Source organism: Alosa sapidissima, chromosome 10 (genome assembly GCF_018492685.1).
Source record: "Alosa sapidissima isolate fAloSap1 chromosome 10, fAloSap1.pri, whole genome shotgun sequence".
In the NCBI taxonomy this organism is placed as follows: Eukaryota; Metazoa; Chordata; class Actinopteri; order Clupeiformes; family Clupeidae; genus Alosa; species Alosa sapidissima.
In genome coordinates, this window is record NC_055966.1 from 31,134,364 (window position 1) to 31,140,400 (window position 6,037).

At 41.2% G+C, this 6,037-nt stretch overlaps 1 long non-coding RNA gene across 1 annotated transcript; it reads left to right on the plus strand.

The window, feature by feature from the left end:
- The first annotated feature begins 4,179 nt into the window (after positions 1–4,179).
- LOC121720294 lies at positions 4,180–5,502 on the plus strand. The gene is made up of 3 exons (XR_006034481.1): positions 4,180–4,412; positions 4,484–4,596; positions 4,680–5,502. It is a non-coding gene; the product is annotated as an uncharacterized LOC121720294 (long non-coding RNA).
- Positions 5,503–6,037: the final 535 nt, after the last annotated feature.

Here is a 6,037-nt window from a genome sequence, read left to right on the forward strand (position 1 = left end):
ATGAGCATGAGGGGATAGAATGTTGGAGTGCTGTAGAAATCTACATCACCCACTAAGGCTGCTGAGTCGCTATCAGGAAAAAAAGGGACTAGGGACATGCTGAAACATTTCTTACAGTGAACCATCCAGAGGCTGACACAGTAATACCCCGCCTTTCCTGACTCAGATAGATAGATACTTTATTGATCCTCATGGGGAAATTCAAGGGTCTCGGTAGCATACAGACATCACACACAACATGCACTTACAGCAGAAGTGGTAAACATAAGTGTAAGTATAAACATATAACTAAACTCCACTGTACAATAAAGACAGTAGAAGATAAGAAAGATAAGAAAACTAAAAACTAAATACACTATATAAATTAAATTAAGAAAGTCCAATGTGCTTGAGGGTGATCAAGCATAAGACGCTTGTAGTGATAGGGCCGGGACTGGTGATGTGCTAAAAGGAGTGAGTGTCATGGTGAAGGTGCTTGAATTTCCCCTGGGGATCAATAAAGTATCTATCTATCTATCTATCAAACAGTAGTCCAGCCAAAAACTAAATACACTATATAAGTTAAATTAAGAAAGTCCAATGTGCAAACAGTAGTCCAGCCATAGTCCTTAGTTATGTGTGCCTGGCAAGGTGCTCAAGAGAGTGAGTGAGTGTCATGGTGAAGGTGCAAAAAGTAGTCCAACAGTGCAACAGTGCAAGAGTAAGGTCTAGAGACCAGCATAAATAATATAGATTTATACTTTATAGATTTATACTATTTTTACACTCCTTGTCACCACAAAGACACAATAATACGGGCACTGCCGAAATGACCCTGGAAAGTGAACTACCTCAGCAGTCAAATGGAAACTGAACATGTGGAAACGAAACCAACATCTCACCACAATGGTTGCTGCACGTTGTGTTTGAATTGATTTGTTTAATCTGATTAAATTGGTGCTTTTGCATAATTTGAACTGTGACTGGGGCCCTGAGTTTGGCAGCGGAGGGGGAAGCAGTAAACTACATCAAAGTGGGGGCTCTGAAATGGGTGAGATGGGCATGGGCATGCAGCCTGCTTTAAATTCTGATCTATCAGTAAATAAATGGCAACATTCCTTTATCGTAAGGATGGGACATTTCGCCTTTCTAAGCAGGACAGTAGGCTGACACTGTACCCACAGTGTTAATTTTAACACCTGCATATGTATTTATATATGCATAGATCTCTGAAGTTCACCTACAAAAAAGATCTTTGCCCATATAAGGAGATCCGGTATCTTGAGATTTTTCATATGGGAAAATAACATGGGGATTTGGAATTATCACACCTGTTTAAACTCTTGCGGGGACGACAAAATCAGAAATGCAGACGTTTTCCCAAACACACTTTTGTCCTCTGCCTTCGAGTGAATACTGTGGTCTCTGGTACGTAAAGGCGGCACACTTTCATTTTTGCTACCCCAGAGCTACTGTAACTTGCGATGCAAATTGCCATTAATGTTAAGCAAGTTAGCTCTGGGGTAGCAAAAATCACCAGATACTGGATCTCAAAGCTTTTTTGTAGGCGAACTTCAGAGGTCTATTCACACTCTACCATCCTAAATTAACATTTTTGAAGTGTTAGACAGTTAACACCTAATTTGAGTTGATTTATCTCACTACATTGTAAAAAATCAACACTACACCAAATACAACAATTTAAGGTGTTGTATTCACACTACACTACAATCAAATCAAATTTATTTGTCACATAAAATTATACAAAGCAGTGAAATGTTTTGTCCACTGACTCCATGACTGCACCACCATTGCTGTACCATCTCAGATTTTGCTCAAGGTTTGTCTACATAATGTTTAGGTCCCAAAACCCTGACCTATTAAATATTTTTGTTCCAGTACAATGTTTTCATACATTTTTCATATAATCATATGAACATACATGTGTGCATTTGATATAGAAAACAAGGCCAAATAATGTGGCCAAAGCTTAGTAAATATAAAATAAGTAGTAAAAATGTGCATGCAACATTTGCATGGGTAATTCTGTGCCAAATCAGATACACCATTACACCAACCCCCCCAAACACACACACTCTTAAGTGAACACACACACACACAAAGAAGCACACATAGGCACACAATCATTTACATCCCCAAAAGTTGCAAGAGTAGGGGGACTCCCCCCCCATGTTGACTCCATGGCTACGGCCTTGACGCACATACGCCACAACCATCATACTGGATCATACTGGCTCGCTTTACAGTTTACAGTTTTTCATACTTTCACTGATTCTTCAGATAAGGGACAAAAGTACTTTTGAAAAGTTACAAACAAAAAGTCGATACTACATTCATTTCATTAATTTGAATTGGATATCTTCATAAACACTGGTCTCATCAATCATACCATTAAAAGGAGAATATTTATCACTTTGAGTCGTCCCTTTTCTGGTTTGTTTTGGATGGACTAGAGTGGTGGACACAGACATGTTGACAATGGGTCCTGTCTCGGACTTTGACTCGTTTAGAATTGCCTTACTGCTTCAGACTGGCTGGCTACGGGCATGCACAAACATGTCCTTAAAACAACCCTTAATGGTTGTTTTCAAAACTGTGCAACTCACCGAGTGGTTAGTGGTGTTCTTTGATGTTCCAAAACAAGTAAGGTAGCGAAATACAGTTTCTGTCGTGTTTTATTTGGCATTTTGTTATAGTGTCTGTTTTATCAGTTGTCATGCAAGATACGTTTACAATGAACTCCTTAACAAGACTTCCTTCTCAAACTTCTTGTTGGCCCCTTGTCGGGGAGGACATTTTCGTATAAGCGGGTTCGAGGGGCATACGCGGGGGACAAATTATGACCTCGGTTACACAAGGGCATGCCTGTTTGGAGTAGGCATCTCAACAGTCTGGTCCAGAGGACTTTCTAGTGGGGTGCACTGTAAAAAGTTTAATGTAAAATTTACAGCAACTTGCTGGCAGCAAATAACCAGCTGTTGCTGAATTTCACTCTACAGTACACCTACTGTATATGAAATCACAGTACCTATGCCTGATACTGTACATGCAAACTACAGTAGTACTACCAGTGCTGTAATGTATACAGTATTGAATTGTCTACCGTATTTTTAATCACAGTACTTATGGATCATACTGTAACTAAGTACAGTAGCAATACCAGTGCTGTAATATTATATACAGTAATTTTGGGAAATTCATATCCTGCTTTATCTACAGCCAGGATAAATTTCGCTAGGCCTAGGTATGGTTTAGGCTACACAAACTTGCATAAATAACCATTGACAACTTGTTATCAGTTTGAAAAGCAAGTACATTTATTCACTTTTTTCCGTTTAGAAATTCTCGTGTGCTGCATCCTAACGTTAGACCAACGGTTGCAGTCAGCCTGATCCACCACCAGTAGCAGAGTGAAGCAGCACCTAGCAGAAATAGAAGAAAAAAAGATAAACAGTGTTTGATAACAATTTTCAACTGAAACTGAAGGCTACTTACAAGTGAAACTTTACAATAATCATTTATATATATACTGTATGTTTTTTGAGTTTACTGTCAAAATGCCAGGCTGAAGATGGTGTTAGCATAACTCAGTTTCGCAAGGTATATTTAACGTTAGCCAGCTGGGTGAGCTCATTGATGATGTTTGCTTGCAGCAACAGCCATTTGCGCTGTTCGTACGAACAACGGTTAATGGTAGTCAGATGTGACTTAAAGTTAACTTATATCAATATTGCTAAAGTTAGCCTATTAAACTCACAAAACCGTACATGATTACGAGTAGGGCTGGGACAACGCGTCGACGTAATCGATTACGCAAAAAATACGTCGAAAAATAAAATATGCGTGTCGATTCGTCAGACCCAAAACGCGTGCTGCCAAATATTTTGAATTTTACACCTTCAGTGTTTCCCATACGTTGACTAATCTGTGGTGGGGCGCCAAGAAATCAAAACCGGCCATCAGACATTGATGTTCTATGTTGTACTATTTAAATTAAAGATAAGATAAAATCCTTTCATTGAGCTACACTTTTTACGCACGCAGCCTTTCCCTGCCCCGCCCGCTCTCTCTCGTAACGAGCCCGCTGCCCCTCCTCTGCATGTGCATTTAACACAAAATATTCACGATTGTTGTTGCGACATAGAAGCATTGCATATGTAATAGGTTGAAATGGAGTGCCTGTGCCTTTAAGCCAACCCACCACATCGGTGCCACACCGGATGCCGGATGGGTAGTAATTATCAAAGAGGCTGATGCTTGCTTTATAAGTGTGGTGTCAGACATGGCCTGGGAAGCGGCAGGACTAGGTTGGGATTGTTTGTCTGTCTCTAGTTTTGTGCCCTCGTTTGCTCCTTCTCATTCTGTGCTCCTGTGGTTAGCAGCTCGTGGATATCCGTGGTCTTCTGCAGAAGGTATGTCCGGTTTCATTGAATGCGATTTGATTGTATTATGTGATCAGTCGTTAACTTTCCCTTCGTAATAGGGACCCATGGTTGGGAGTGGTGCTGCAGGAGTTGGGAGTCGAGCGATTGATCGTTGTGACTCAGTTAGCGATTCGTGAGCTAAGGAGTGTGTGGGTTTTGTTGTCTTCTGCTGGTACGTAACTGCCCTAATACCTGGCTCCCATTTCAATTGTAGGCAATTATGTTTATCTTTCCTACATTGCTCGCCTCTGCCAGGTTTCATGGTCCGATTGGCCACCCAGTTCAATACGCGTCCACTATCGCAGGGAAATCGCATTTCATCAGCTGTTGTGGTACGTGGCTACTTTGATAAATATGTGTTAGTTTATAGTCTAGTTAGTAGCATTAACCTTTGTATCCATTTCCCACTCTCAGCAGGTTTTACGCTGGCTACATCCATTGGAGTGGATCTCTATTTTCACCAGCTAATACTTGTGCTGCTGTTTTGTCTCTCTGATTTTGTTTTATTTAGTATGCCGTCTGTCCGCGACGTGATGCCATTAGCAGTAGGCCTAATCTAGGCGAGCCTACTGTGCGTGCTGGCACAGGCTTCTTACAGTAACCCTCCGCTTGTGTGTGCATGCGGGCCTGTGTATGTGTTATTTGTATGGTTTTATTTCTGTCTTTGTCTGTGGGAAAAGGTCAGCGCGTCATTGGCGTTGTGTTTAGTTTGTTTATTTCTTTGTTATCTTGTCCATTATATGTCTCACCAGTGGCAAGTGTCGTCTATTGCATGGGCATGTGTCTGTATTTGTCACAAAGTCTGCTGTGAGTGGTTAAGGTGCTTTTGTGGTGCCCCTGTTGGGTTTTGGTTCTGTTGCAGTTGTGCATGCTGTGTTTACTCTAACTGTAAGCTTACTTACACCTTTGTTTCACTGCCCCTCAGACGGTGAGAGCGTCTGTTGGCTCCTCATGACTTGACCCATTGGTGTGATTGTGTCTTTCATTGTTTCTTTTTTTTTTGTTACCGAAGTTGGGGCTTTACTGCAGGGAGGCTTGTCACCTTGTGGTGGGTGTCTATTTTTCATGTGTGTGTTTTACTGTGTGCATTCCCAGTGTAGCGTGCACCTGGGTGGTTGTGGTGTATCCAGAGTTCCACGTGTGGTCCTGTTGACCCCAGTCCAGATAGCCTGCCTCCCCTGGGTAAGCCCCACTCCATGTGTTTAAGTATTTGTTGTGTCCTGTCTATGGGAGTATCCCTAATGTGAATTGTTCTGTCTTGTCCAAAATAAAATGACCGTATGCCATTCTCTTGATGTGTTCTTGAAATACAATAAAAACACGTAATTATTGGTTTATAGAATCCTGTCTCTGTCTCATAATTGCAACGAACCTGTGTGTCTACAAATCTGATATCTAGGAAGTGTGTGCCCAGGCTGCATTTACGCACACCACCTCACCATTTAATTCCTCGCTACACCTAGAACACGGCTGGTTAAATTGCTATTAAATCCGCTTAGCATCATGACCATGCTGTGCAAATTTGTTCAAAACTGCTGCAGTCAAGTTAATTCTGCTAAGGTCTTATCACAACATAGTTCATTGAGGAGACTAAACTTAGTTAAGTTATGCAA